This window comes from Oryzias latipes, chromosome 22, assembly GCF_053564925.1.
Source record: "Oryzias latipes strain Hd-rR chromosome 22, Olatipes_Hd-rR_3.1".
NCBI classification, from domain to species: Eukaryota; Metazoa; Chordata; class Actinopteri; order Beloniformes; family Adrianichthyidae; genus Oryzias; species Oryzias latipes.
In genome coordinates, this window is record NC_136258.1 from 13,985,915 (window position 1) to 14,001,832 (window position 15,918).

Consider the following 15,918-nt stretch of genomic DNA (forward strand, 5'->3'; position numbering starts at 1 on the left):
AAGGTAGGAGGAAATGCACCTAAAAGGACCCCTCTGTGAGGAATTACCCCTAAGTCGCCTCAGCAATAAAAAAGGCTTTTTTCGCAGTTTGGTAATACAGAGGAACCCTACCCTGCATCATGCGGGTGCATGTAACCAACCATACAAACAACATGTACTGACATAAAATCCTAGGATCAAGGATTAGTCAACTAGAGGTGGAGACTGTGTTGACAAAAGTTACAAAGGAAGACAAGAGAAGGAGGAGAATCAGCACACAGGAAGTGCAGCTCCAGTCATTTCCTGCTATGAGGGCATAACCTTTTACAGAGCAATGTTGTTGTTGTCATAAGAAAAGTCTGTTATCGTATATGATCAGGTACTGTATATGTACATATGTGCATGGCATATAGGAAAATAGTCACACTTATGAGGATTTCCAACTCCTGGAAGCTTGTAAAAACTTTAAAAATCTATTTAGCAGATATTTCCAACAATTTTTTTCATTTTCAAAAGCCTAAAATAAGTTTTGTCTTTGGTATATCAAAAATTATTTTTATTTCCAGCAATAAATAACAAGTTTAAAGTAGAAAATTTGTGGGGGGAAATTTAGATGCATTTTTTTAAGTTGACCTATGTATTTTTTGTGGGGAAAACTGCCGTTGATGCATAAGAACAGTCTTGATGCCAGGCAAACTTGTATTGAAGGGTCCACCAGCTGTTTCCCTTTAAACCAGGGTCATGCTCAATCCACAACACAGAACAATGCCACCGTGGTCTGGGAGCTCCAGGGCTGTTTGGGCAGAGGATACAGAAAACACCTGGATCTCAAAACCAGTGCCAAAATTCACCCAGAAAGACAGATTAATGATCAAGAAAACCTGAATGTGTCAGAAAGAAAAACAAATATTATAATAGTCAATTTGTAAGAACAATTATTATAATTGTTATGATTATGTAATACATTTGTTGAAACAAAGGTAACAAAAAGTGGAAACATCATCATACGAGTATTCATACATTGTTTGGAGATGTTAGAGGTGTTAGACAAAAAAAAAGTGTTGATTAATTTAGAAATATTTGTTTTCAATTTGCGCATAAGAAAATTAAGGATGTTAAAATGTTTTGCTGTTAAGCACTGTGGACTTCCACGAAATGTGTTCTCGTTATATCCTATATTGCTCTGAAAACAAAAGGATGTGACATAATACAGCTAAAATTAGACAATTATTAAAGCCAGATTAACCAAGGCAGCTAGAATATTTGAAAGAGAAGAACTTCAGAGAAGCTTCTTTACATCACATTGACACAAATTGTGAGTGAGTGTTGAGTTTTTTCCTCAACAAATCACCAAATAATCAAAATACTTAAGTTTTGCTGGCATTTACTTCATCTGCTACATTAGCATTGATGTTATTAGAATTATGTGACTCCATCATCTGTTTCAAATAACAGACAGCTGCAAATTAAAAAGGGCAAACATAAATATGAAAATGACATATTTCCTGTGCAGCATGGATTAAATCCTAATCTACATTCTTTGATATTCGTGCACAATTAGGAATAGCACAGAAAAATACAAGGAAATCAAGATTAGGCTAGAATTGACACATTTAACATGCAGGATCTGCAAAATGAGGTCAAACAGATAAATATAAATACTGTAAACAGTGCATGCTGACAAGATTCAACAAGTTTTACCAATGCAGTGTTTTTATAAAGAAAGCTGTACAAATATACAAAGGGTGAAGATGAGGAGGCCTTGACTTCTTCATGTTGACTTTTGCTGCTAAAGAAAAAAAACAAATAAACATTAAATATGTCTTAAACCGATACAGCAGCTAGACAATGAAAAAGTAAAAGCTGTATAAACATACTCATAAACATGTAAAGCTTTTTTGCATACTAAAAAAAGTTGTAGCTTGTGTATTTGTGTCGTGTGTCTAGATATGTCTTTTTACTTTTAGTGTGGTTAAAAAAACTTAAACATTTAAATAGAAACATGTTTGTAATAAAATGGGAATTAAAAACAAACTAAATAAAATTCATGGAAAAAACAATGTTTATATAGATATCTACTAGAGATCCCACAATTCTCGATTGAAAACCAAATAGTGTGTTACATCGTTGCATCCCTACTGCAAACCAGCATGTTTACATTGAACATGTGCTAAATTTGAGAATAATTTAGTATTTATTGTTTTATTATATTACACCAGGCAAAGTATAGACAAAACTTAAGGGTTTTTACTTCATTGTTACTTGTTTTTTAGCAGGTTCTTTCCAACTTTTTCCTTTTAAGTTGCTGTTTTGCTATAACAAATCTTTTATTAAACTATATTTTCCCCTTTATTAAAGGCTGAAAGCGCTTTCCAGTCACAGTCCCATTAACAGACTCATAAAAGCCGCACTTTGACACATAGGTGTGTAGAGCAGGAACCAAACCTAAGATAGCTAGGAAACCCACAAGGTACCTACCTCTGTGCCAGTATATGCTCAACTCTGCAGACCAAACTAGGCACGTGCCTCTGCATGTTTCCAACTTCTGAAGGTTTCTGAACATTTCCAACTTCCCTTTTCTTCTGACATAACTACAACAAAAAGCCTGTCACTCTTTCATGTGATTAATGTCATGTGGCAACAAATAATTAGCACCTCAAGCAAAAGAAGGGGGGCATCCTTCCTGAGATACGTGTTATGGAGGGGGTTTCCACCATTCACCAGAGACATTAGTAGTCACATACAACTAGAAAGGTGATGTTAACATCTGCCCAACTTCTTCCTGACACGTCAATAGCACTTCTCATTTAGAGCATTATTAGGCTAGCATGTAATATCTATTGCTTATCCCATTCTCTACTAAAGTCAAGCTTCCAAACTGATTGATTTAGGACGTTTTACCCTTTTGGCTGTTCTGATTATTCTGATGAAGAAATCTACGTAGGCCTGTGTATAAACCAGATTCAATTTCACATGTACACCCCCATCGTTCTTGCGAAAACCTTCAAATGACACTGTCATCCAGATGCTCCTAAATGCATCTCTAAAGACCATAGTGAGGACGCTTTTGTCGTCTTCAAACACAAATCCATTCAGATGAGCAGCCGCGACCACACACGCACACCAAAGACTGTGGCACAGAGGAGCTGTGTGTGAGGTCCACAAGTCAGGATGGAGAGACGAGTGGAAAGGGGCTTTGCTGTGGTAAGCCTTTGTTAAACGAGTTAATCCTCCATTGATATGATAATCTTGTTTTTTAGGGTAAAAAGTTAGGGGCAGGAGAGGATCTGAATGAGTGGTGGAAATGATCATGAAAAACATCTCAACTTTTCACAGATTCCAAGTATCAGGTAAAACGACATGGTAGACTATTTTTGCTAAGTCAGGGATATTGAGCCTTGCCCATGAAGATTTAAAGAGTGGATCACACACATCAGCGTTTTCAAATTTCACAGTTTTAATGTGGGGCAAAGGTGCGAAGCTAAAGGGGAAGCTGGCAGTGTGGTTCCAGCCAGGAACGTTTTGCCACTGAACCTCAGGCTGCCTTCCACCTTTACAAGTCTGGCAGCAGGTCATACAACTACAATTAAACATACTCCCTATGTTTATCATTCTGCTTGTTTTTTTGATGAAAAGGTTTGCCTGAAAATGCTTACAGTTGCTTTTCCTTGGCGTTTCAGCCATTAGGATAAAAAAAATAGTAGTTTCATAAATGTAAAAATACTCCCAACGTGTTTTAATGTCCCATTGAAGTCACTGCATGCTTCTATGCCCTCCTCGCTTTATCATGTGTTATCTCAGGGCACCAAAAATAGATCATTTCAAGAATACAAGTCAAAGTTAGAGTTTATATAAAAATGCGGGAGAAAAAAAGAGGCTTTGTTACCCCTTTGCATCAAACTGTCATGTGGCTTGTTTGTGGTTATGTTCCCTTCATTATGTCATTTTTCCTAACACAATAAGTACTTAATCTGACAAAGTTAGAAGATCATTGCAGTAAGTCCACGTTGCACAACATTTGGTTTAGGAAAAGACACTGTATTGCCATTATGCAAGCAATACAATCACCCTTCAAGGTTTTTTCCAAAGCCACAGTTAGTCAAATGTCAGCCTTGAACTTCAAACCACCCAGAACATTTTTTTCCCAGATTAACATCAAACCCTGAACAGTTTTCTCCTATGGCATTCACAAATGCCACATTTTAACCCCCCCTCCCAAATAATGAGATCTCACAGCAGCTTTTGGCACCATTGCAAACAATGCACATGACAATAGGAGTGAAAGGAGACATTCTGACATGAATCTAAAAGCCTGCTGCGCATCGAAACTCTCAGTGACCTAAAACTGAGAGAGCCCAAAGCCTAAACATGTTCAGCAAGGTGCCGATTTTTGGTGAAAATAGGATCAGGAGGTGGAAGGGTGTTTATTTAGCTTGAGGTGGCAAGATAAAGGTTGTCACAGGATCAGCATGTGAAAGCTTGCTTTTATTCACCAGATAAACAAGCCTCTTGACCAATAATGCTGCAGGACTTTAATGATGGTAAGACATTGATTACGCACACATGAGTCAAGACGTCAGAACATAGATTTTTCCCATTTCTTTTATGCGATTACCAAATTCTAGACAGCATCAGGTAAACAAATAAATAACAACACTCCTAAGGTGCCAAAGCTGTGACAACAGAAACCAAAATGACTGGATCACATTTGTTGTTTTAGAAATTATATCAAAAACAGGCACTGCACGCTTGGAGCGAGATGCTTGAGACCACAAGTTTCACCGGACCAAAGTGAGGGTTTTACAAAAGAAAAAATTGTTGTTTTAATGTCAAAACAATTGGTGAACCATTGTTTCATTTTCAGGGATATTTTAGCGCCCACAACAGAGAAAAATGTGCCTCCATACTTCAACCCATCAAACGACTGCACTGGAAAATCCAATTATGCACTCACGCAAACCTTTAAGGGAAAGCAGCACAAGTTCTTCTCAGTCGCATCAAACACAATGTGGAAAAATGAGTTAATTTGTTACAGTCTGCAGTGAAAATGCTGATTTTTCTTTTACTTGCTGTAATGGCTTACCAACCCACGGTATTCCATAAACCATGGTACAAAAAAGACACAGAAAAACATTGTATGGAACTACTACATTAATATGTAAAAACAGCTGCCAGATAGTTTCTGAAAGCTATACAAAGATGTGGACCAAGTAATTTAACCCCAACCCTTTTATTTATGGTTTCTTAATAATTCATCAGTATAACCCATTTTGGTGGTGCAGAATTCTCAATATGATGCCATCATAGAACAGGTTTTGAATAACATTACAGTCACTGAAGATGAGTTTATTGTCTATTTCTCACTTTTTCTCATTAGGGGCTCATCCAGACGTGTAGCAAAACTGATCCAAACATCTTTAAACAGGAGGAGGCCCAAAGATGCCTTAATTCTTAAAAAGGCCACTCAAAGAGAAAAAACACACAGCGAGTAATGAGAAAAATAAACAACCCCATCCAGAAGTCATACCTGCAACACTCATTGTTTAGCTCTTATATTTAAAGAATTTAGCAGGCAGCACTTGTTTCTTTTTTCCTTTAAACTTTGATATTGGGGCAGAACTAAAATAAGAAGTTCCATCTTCTCACTGCTCCTTTCCTGTCATGAAGCTGTGTAGACTAATGTTGTATTAAATATGTTAATATTTTGTGGTGCTTTTCATGAAAGAAACAAATAAACAGAATAAGAACATTTGTCTCTTTCAGATGTCAGATGTCTCTTTCAGACGTACAATCAAAGTTTTAGCTCTCCAAACATGTCTGCTAGTTAAAACTGGTAGAATCTCCGGTTCTGAAATATGAAGCACACTCATCTTTTATCGGAGCAGTTTTGGACATAAAAAGACAAAGTCACATTGAAAAAAAACATCTGAAACTTGCGTGAGCTGTTGTGGAAATGCAATATTGTTTTTGCAGAACTGTGCCAAAAAAAAGCGTTGCAACAAACTTTAGTGTTACAAATTTCTCCAGCAGCCGTTTACAATGTATCAGGAAACTGCACAGAACGTGCTTCCCTTCTGCTCTGCACCAAGTGCAAAGAAGACCAAGAGGCATGCTTCATTTCAACAGTAATTTTACAAAAAAAAAAAAAAACGTGTGCGCCTCTCTTTGCAGGCGGAGGCCAAAAAAAACACACTACAGCTGGAAGCAGAAAACGTGGGGGTAGGTGCAGCTCCCTGACAAAGCAATACCCTCATATGGTTTATATTCTTTGAGGTATCTTTGTATACTTTCAGGATCAGGCAAACTCATCCTAACAATCTCCAAAACACATTCATAATGTATGTTCCTCCTAGAGTCAACACAGTTATTTTTTCCACGGCTAAAGCAAGCCTCCACCAGGCCTGATCAAGTGAAGAAGCCATATACAGTAGAAAGGAAACCCATGAGGTAACTTCGCAGTAAAAAAAAGGAGTGAATTTCTCGCTCAACTAACCCGTTGGCTTCCAATAGGTGGAACAGGGCTCACAGTTCATTCATAGCTTTGACTTCATCATCACTGGAACACATTACGGACTTTTTCTAACCTTCATCTAACATCAAAGCAAACTTACAATTGACACCTTTCCATAGTCAAACATTTCAAGAAAACTCAAAATAACACCCGATTCAAAACGTTTCTCAGACAACAGTTAATTCCAAAGTACACTGACATCAAGACATGTCCTTTTAATGCAGATACACTCAATAGGATGTGGAAATCTCCACAGCCACCCTAACATTCCTATTTCCTTATGCAACAAACCACCTGATGCTACTGTTTTTTAAGTACAGTGTTTCTCCATACAAACACAATGGCATGTCAGCAAGCAAAACCACTTCTCACTCTTTGTTTTACACCTGCGTGATGAAAGTAAACGTTTTAGTCTGGCTGTAGTATAACTAAGGGTGATATATGGTAAGCTGGAAAAAAATAGTCTTCATATGCATGACAATTTACACTGGCTTCCTTTAAATTTCAAATGAAAATATTGTTATGTCTGCTTGCAGCCTGTGGAAATACTCTGGGTTAATACTGCCAAACCCCCTTTCACAGCATTGTTAAGTGACTGCACACCTGTCGGTCTAGACCTTTTTCAATTAACAGGAAATTCCAAGAAATTTTTACCACTTTTCCAGTTTACATTAACTCAAACAGTCCATGGTTTACAGCTATATGTTCTTCTAGCTTTACAGAATATCACAATGACGCACCACAGATGTCTATACAATGGAAGGATTCCCTCTATCATCACTTGTAGGATTGACAAAATGGAAACCTGAAGTAGGAAGGAAATACTAACTGAAGTCTACTACCCCCAATTCATCAAGGAAAGGTAGAGTATTGTTGAGTCCATCTTGGTTTACCCACCTGCCAGTCAAAAATACACGTAAAATAATCCACAAACTTGTCTTTGGGTGTACATTTTTGTATTTATTTATGATTTTTTTTACTTTGAGTGGCCTTTTAATAAAGCTACAATATTTAGTACTTCCTTGTTTGCATTTAAATACCGGAAAGAACAGTGGGGGCTTGTTGCAGCACCCAGGGGAAACATCTGCAATTATTCCATAAAGCTTCAGATATCTGAATCTGAAGAAACAGTACTCTACCTTCATTTCATCAAGGGTACCAAAGCACAGAAGTTGTGGTGAGGTCACTTTTTAATTACAAGTCACTAGATTTCCTGAGTAACCATGTGGATTCTGGCCTGGCAGCATAGGTCTGTGGCATATGTGGCAGAAATTTCCACACCTCTCTCCAGTGATGAAATGCTTTTCATGTGTGGGTGGGTGTGCTTTCATGCTTGAATGTGCACACGCATGCATGGTTTAGAAGTTATGAACAGTGTCCAGGGTTTTGACAGAGAGGAGGAAGGCCGAAGTCACTATATCTATGGCTTCACAGGAAGACAGCAGTATGATCGAAGGTCTGTTTGGCCAGCCTCTTGCACACTGCTGCTGAGTTATAGCCCCACTGCTACCCTTCGCCAGCGCCTCTGCTTGAACAATATACTGCAGTGTGCACTCTATCTCCTCTCTTTGGCCTGGAGTGTCACGGGGCAGCTGCCAGATTCCCCTCCACAAGGGGCAAATAAACAGGTGAACCTGGAGGGAATTTTTTTTGTGAGACTGACATAAACTGAACTTTGTTTTGCTTACCGGTAAGTAGGGTAGGAGTTTAGGAGGTGTGTGGTAACAGCAGGATGTAGGAATAGGCTTGTTGTTGCTCAACTAAACCATTAATAATTGAGTGCAGTTTGTAGCACAAAGAGAAAGAACAAGAGGCTATACATTTCCTTTTTAATTGGACCTCTAATGTTGAATTCTCAGTTTCATTGAAGCACAACATTGCTGAGGAACAAGACAAAACTAAATTGGACGAAACTAAGCAAGCATGCAATTTCCCAAAACTGAAAGTGTTACCTTCTTCAAAACACAGACAGGCTCCGTCTCTGAAAGTTTACATACGCAGACAAGAATAATAGCAATGGAAAGTAGAAAAAAGCAATTTGACAAAGGTTTGAACAGGCTATGCTGGTAACAGGGGAGAGGCCTTAACCAGTCAAAGGAGCTAAACAAAGCAGCCAGAAAGATTTGTACCAAAATCCTGAATTTTTACTAATAGAAATTCTCATAAAAGTCCCTTCAATTGAAGTGGGAAAGAAGCACAGCAAGCATTACTTGGTAAAACTCTTGCCTCTCACAGCTCAGAGGTTTTCTTGTTGTCTCAACATATAATTTCACTTCCTCTGCCACTTTCCTATCAGTTTGACAGATCACTCTCTATACTGACGGAGAGGAAAAGCAAACAGTGCTGAGAAAACAGCACAGAATAAGACATTCTTCAACTGCTCATGCTGCAAAATCAATAATGACATGTTGATTTGACTATGCAGCTACAACTGAAACCATGTTTTGACAAGTTTGCAAACTTGCTAATGCATGGCTGCAAAGAAATCTGTGGTGCATCAACTCAGATGAGTAGAAATTTGATAATAACTTAAACAATATTACAACAAATTATACTTTACTTATGATTTTGCCATTTTAAACAAAAATTCAATTACATGTGTTAATTTCTAGGATATAGTTTCTGCAGAGCAGGAGTAGTTCATTAGAAATTCATCTCTGGTTTGTGGGTGCGACCAATGGCATGGGGCAACCCCACCCCCTTTTCTCCTCGCCATTGCTGAGAGCTCTATGTTTACACGTATGAGCTGACTTAGCCCTTCGCACAATCAACCTAATATTGCTGGTGCATTAAAAAAAGGCAAGCAATATTAGTCCGCATAGCATATTTTCTACATCACAAATACGGTCTTTTTCAAACTGCATTTTTTTGTCTGCTCCTGATTCACAATAATTTGAATAAAGAAATACTCAGAATTACAATTTAGAGTTTAACTGTCATACAGTTTATCCCAGTTGCTAAAACACTAAGTGCCATTCTCCAAACCAGTCGATCAACTGCTTCAACTCTTTTCTCAAAAATATCACTCTTTGGTCTAAACCCAAAACACAATTTGCCATTAACACGCAATTTGCAAAACTCTAATCTACTCTTTGCAGAACACATGACGCATCCTCACTTTCAAAACAAAGTTGGCTTTCATAACACACAAGATGCAAAAAGAGGCAACACTCTAACTTGGTTCCAACACAACAGCCACCATCAACACACAACTGATCAAAACTGAAAAAAACTTGTAGCAAATTAACTGCAGTGAATATTAAGACAGTTCTAGAACAACTGAGCAACTTTTCAAATATGGATTACAGAGCAAGACCTGCACCAAGATCTGGACCCAGACAGAGGACAAGAATTTCTAATGAGATACATACTGACCATGTGTTGCTTTTTGGAAGGACCATGAGGAAAGCGGGTCAAAAAGGTCAACCCTCAACTCAGTAGGTTTAAGTTGTTAATCTGCATCATTCATTTGGACAAGAAAATGACAAAGAAATGTTGTTGTCTGGAACAATGTCAGATTCACAAATGTTTGTTCATCAGACAGTAATTCAACACAAACATTAGTTTTCTTCCACCTTGTTCTGCTTTCCGTGACCCAGTTAAAGAATTTTTCTCTGCATGGCATTGGAAGGTTTACGAGACAACCATACACTGTTCCTGGCCATGGACACGGCTCGTGACGACACTTCAGTTGAGTCAAGGCTACATACGGCATTCAAGATCTTTTCTTTTCCCTTTTGTGTGGCTGGGATGAACATTGCCTGTGATGTGGACGAAGTCCTCTGGTCTGACCCGCACAGAGATAAGATGGTGAAGTGCAATAAATGTGAACCTGGGCTTACACTAAAAATAAAAATAAAATCAAAATAATATTATTTTACTCTATTTTTTTTTCTTTTTTGGGGGGTTTGGGGATGTGGGGGTTGAGGTGTTACCATTCTTTATAAACAATTTTGTGAACAGTGTCAAGTGTTTTGTTGTGTTTTGTGTTGGGTTGGCTGTGTGTTTGTTAGTTTGACGACAATCTTCATTTTGACCTCAAAGTGAGCTTTTGACTGAAAGGTCAAGTAGCGTTTTTTTTACATTCAGCCTAGATTTTGAATTTCGTGTTTGGTGGTTTGCTGTGTAGTGTGTCGTGTTTGCTGTGTGAGTAAGTTTTGACAACATTCTACATTTTGACCTCGAGGTGAGCTTTTGACTCAAGAGTCATGTATTTTGGATCTTTGGCCTAGATTTTTTTTTTATTGTGTTTGGTTAAATTGGTCTGATGTATCAGAAAATGTGTTTTAGCAATTGGGAAAAACAGTAATACGTGTCCTCCATCATCATAAAGAATAAGCACCAAAAACACAATCTTTAATTCCTCTTTGACTGTCACTTGGTTCGTCATGGTTCGTCATGCTTGAACTCCTTTCAGAGTGCTGAGGTTGTCAGGCAGAGCAGTCAAGGTGGAACTCAGTCAAAGGAGAGGAAAAACACAACTATTAATGAGTAGGTTAATAAGGAAAGAGACATCCTCTTGCGGTGAACCGTGCTGTCCCGGGGTAACAAACTGATGAACTAAAACTTCTGCTGCTCGTGACTGGGTTCATGAGGACAAAGTCACCAGGACTGCTGAATATTAAATGCACCTCTACTGGTGCAGGGCTAACTCTGTGTAATGTAGCGGCTATTTCAGCGAGCACTAGCAGAGATTGGAATCGTGTGAGATTATCTTTCAATACTGGCTAAAGTCAACTGTGGCAAAGGATTTTTAAACAACTACCCAAAAAAAAAAAGGAAGGAAAAAAACTATAAAGAAGAATAGTGAAAGACGCTGCCTTCTTTTGATGGTTTTGGCTGAGAAAATCAGCCCTGGAGCCCACAACTCCCTCTGTCCCTCATGCAAACCCTGCCAAGGGGGCTGTCCCAGCCTACCCAGCCCCTTTCCCTGCACAGGACCACACTTCTCCACTCTGTCATTCTATGACTCTTGCGGCTAGGCCCTGCGTTCTGCCTTGCCACTTTACATTTAAAAAAGAGGAGACCAGCACAAATCTGCACTGCAGATGGTAGAAATTACTTACTTCACTTAACTTCAGAGATATTTTTTCCCTTTTTCTTCTTCATCTCTTTTTTTTTTTTTTCCACAAATTACTCCAAGGCTGGGCAAATTGATAGACTTCTTGTGCAAGTCGCCTTTGTGCATGTGCATCAATCTTCAATGTGATATAAATTTATTAAACTTTGGGGTTTTGAAATACAGAAGCATTCCTGCAAATAAACAATGAAAACCATAGAAATCTAGAGGAAACAAATGCAACCATGCTTTTTATAACCAGCACAAATTGGAAATATTCTAGGGAGTGAGTGACCAGCTTTTTTTTGACATGGAGCTGAGTGTGCTTTCCAAGAAACATTTGGCCTTATGCATACCACACATAAAGTCCTGTGCTGCTGAGACGTCTTCTGGGATGAAATATGTTCCCTTGCTCTGAAAGAACATGCAGATGTGGGCTTGAAGAGAGGTAAGCAGTGAAATGGTGGTGATATATTTCACATATGTTTTGGTTCATGCTGGTCAATGTGAAGTGCATTTTCTCTATTTTGCATCTGCTGCTTTATCCTTTCATTTTCAACTTTTTAAAAGACTCAGTGCCCAGAAAAAAAACTACTGGCAAGGATTGGCCAATTGATTTATTACTTTATAATTTACTAGAATAAAGGATGATGAATTCAAAATAAAATAAACCTAATTGTATGTTTTGCCCATAGATATTTAAGAGCGATTCTAATCTTCCTTTTTTTTTTTTATTCTTTGCCATTTGCTTCTGCATACCCATATCTAGTTCAAAAAGGCCTTTGTCTCTGTAATTACAGAGGCAGCAGTCCAGCCCTTAACCAAAAACTGGGAGTTAGCAGAAATGACAAAACCAGCAAGGGAACCTGCGGCTTAAGAAGTCGCTTTCCCAGATTTTTTTAACTGCAAAAGCAGCTTTGCCCAAGGCATATCCGACTAAGAAAGTCACATCAAAAATATATTTACTGCAAGGATTTACCTAAAGATTCTACTGGACTGCTGAAGGAAGGTTAAAGACACTCAAATACTTGAAGAGACATGCAACTGCTATTAAATCATCCAGGAGAATGACTAGGATGTTGCACTCCACAACTGCAACCCACTTAAAAATTGTCATTTTCCAAGTAGTGTGATCCCACCCATATGCTGCACCATCACATCATCTTCAAAAAATGCATGGGCCTAGAGGAATGTTCTGTAACTAACTTGCTGTTCACGCTGGACATCTGGCAAACCGGCAGTCATTCTCAGAGAGTCGTGAACTTTTGTCCTGCCACTGCTCCCTCGCTGGCTGCATGAGAGGATTTAGGCGACACCAAACAGGAAACACTCAACAAGTGGAAGATATGGATGTTTATCTCGCACTATTCATCAAGCCCCAAAAATCAGACAGAAAGTCAGGACCCAGTGAGTGAAACACGGCCATCCCAACTGGAGTCACGTGTGGCTGCAGGGGAGTCATCAATGGGCCAGAAGGAATTTAATCCACCTCCACAGTCCAATGGGAGCTATTCCTATTCATTCTCATCATCATGAGGCCACTTTAATACTTGATATTAAGCAAAGACACTAAAAACAAAAAGTTTGGGTCATATTGCAGATGTGGAAATTGCAATAAAAACTGGACTCGTCAAAATCGGGCTGCTCCTTACTAAACCTGACCTTAACCACTAAAATGGCTCGCTCTGCTCCAAACCACTACTATCAAAACCAACGTCAGATTTTTGCAGAGAACTGAGAAAGCAAATCTCAGTGGAGGCCAGCCAAGTCATGTGGTGGAGTCTTCAGCATTTGAGTAATGAGTTGGACTAAATCTATACAGTGCAGTGTTGTTATATCAGACGGCATGACTCCCAATCCAACAATGAGAGCGATTCAAAGTAAGAGTGAAGCAAAGAAATTAATGACAACCTCGGAGACATAGATCTAACTATGAGTTCAGCAGAGGGCTTAAGATCTCTGTTAAAAGACATCCGTTTTGAATTTAAGCATTTATTTCTTTATGGTAAATATGATTTTTAGCTTGTTTGTAAAACGGAGGTCAGAGAATAAGGTCATTCAAGTTTTTCTGTCAAATGTCAAATGTTTTGGCTTTTTTGTTTTACTTTAAATGGCCAAAAAATAGACCTAAAGGCAGCCTTGAAAAGTTTTGATAATTGATAAAGTATCAACATGCTTTACACAAATACAAAAAAATTGGTAGCAGAATGGCTATCTGCATTTTCATTAACCTTTTTAATCTCCTGACATTTCAACTAAATAAGGATTCTTTTCAAACATTAAAGAAACTGTGAAAATGTAGGTAATAAAATAAACTTTTAGACATTTGGAAATGTATTGAATATTTATTTCACAATGTGTTTTTCAAAATAAAAATATAAGCTAGCTAAGGGAAGCCAAGCTCACACTGAAAAAAATGAGCATTTTCAAGCTAACATGGAGAATCCTATCCAACTGAATCATTTGCTAATTGATTGCTTTTATTAAAGCCCAAGACTTTGATACAACACGTTTTTATTTTTGAGTTTTGGATGTTTGTGACTGTTGAGGGTTTTACTTGCTTCTGCCGCTGAAAAATCACATTTATATAGGGAGACTTTACAAACACACAAAAACACAAAAACAAAAAATCTACAGGTAAACGTGCTGATTTTATTGGACTTGTAGATGTTTTAAAAAAGGCAACAACAAAGCCTGATACTGTCACTGTATTGCCCTGTGCACCCAAAAAAGTGCCATAATTTAAAATACCAGTAGAAAGAAGGGGTACAAAGAGAATCTCCATTCAACTTAACATTGGCAGAACTAGAGAATTACAAACTTTAAGCCAAAATCAACTTAGGTATGCTTTTGGACTAGTCTTTTTTGATTATTTAAGAGTCCAAACTCATCCTAAATCTGGTGCACACTGAATAATTGCACTCTGGTCCACTTTAAAAAGAGTCTTCTTTTACCTGCAAGTGAACCCTGGTGAAATGTAGCAACAGTGGGAATGCAGGTGGACTTTTCAGTAAAACAATGAACCAAAAATAGTAAAGGGATCCATTTTGACAATGATTGGGGAATAAAAATCTGCAAAAGCGCAATCATAAGATGAACAATGTGCTTTGGTGAATTGAACTTGTGGAAGTAGTTGAATCTCTTCGCATAACACAACATTCATAAAATGATGTGCTTCATGGACCAGTCTGCTCTTCCTATCTCCTATTGAGGGTGTTTTCTTTAAAAAAAACAAAAAAAAAAAACATACAATACCAAGATCCTTAATGATGAGCAGCAACAAGGACAAACAACACTTTTAAAAAAACAAAATAACAACAATAACTAAAACCCTCCATGTAACAAAACAGATGATGCAGCAGAAAGCATGACACTGAGCTGCACAGATTCAAGCCTGGATAAGCATCCCTGTTTTTTTGCATGACTGAGAAGTGAGTCACACAGTGAAGCAGGCCAGCTCTCAGCGGAGGAAACAGCGCCATAAGGGGAATGCACATGCATCCAGACTCCTACCTCCATGCAGTCATTACCAGATGAAATCCTCTTTTTTTTTTCCTCAGTTCTCTTGCTGACAGATACCTAAACTTCTGCTGACTGGAAACATCCAGAGATCTCTGTCAACGGCAATCTAGTCAGGGTCAAAGATCCTCAGCTGGAAAAGTTGGCAAGAAGAAGTGGACTTTGCGAGAACGAGGCACAAATGAATTGAAAGCACACAATGATACAGTCATATTTTCCATTGATATCAAAGCCATATGGGTGGATTTCATGAAATAGCTGAGGCAACTACATTTGGCAATGTTTAATAGATGAATTTGCAATAGAGAAGCCAAACAAGATTATATGGTTTCTTGTTGATTTTAATTATTTTAAAATGAAACAAAATTAGCTTTTTAAAAAGTAAGTATCATCATGTTTTACTTTATTTTTTCATCTCTTGTCAGTACTGCCTTTGCTGATAAAGTTGCACACAATTCAAGGGTGATTGTGAATCATCTCGGCAGATAATCTGACCCTATTTCCTGTGAATAAACTGTTTTTAACTGATGTATTTTCTCACGTATTTTCTTTAAAGTATCAAACTTTCCACAATTTCCCTTTCACAAACTCATGTTGCCATGCAAATATGTCACAGACACCATTCAAATAACTGCAGTGATGAGATTTTCTGCTCTACAGACCAGAACTGCTCATAACTAGCTAGTGAGAATCAGCAGACCTCGTAAAGAACAACAACATTACCCTTCTCCTCTGGAATGTCAACTTTGAAAACATTGGAGGGATCAGACACACTCACAGTACAGATGGCTAATTTACCATCCTCTGACTGTTGTTCAGCGCAAGTGAGCTCCTCAGACCTTTCATCTTT

The 15,918-nt window shown here is 38.1% G+C and overlaps 1 protein-coding gene across 1 annotated transcript in view; it reads right to left on the minus strand.

Annotated features, from left to right (window-relative positions):
* prkd3 (protein kinase D3) overlaps positions 1 to 15,918 on the minus strand; it is a 32,365-nt gene that overhangs the window by 13,716 nt on the left and 2,731 nt on the right. The window lies entirely within an intron of this gene.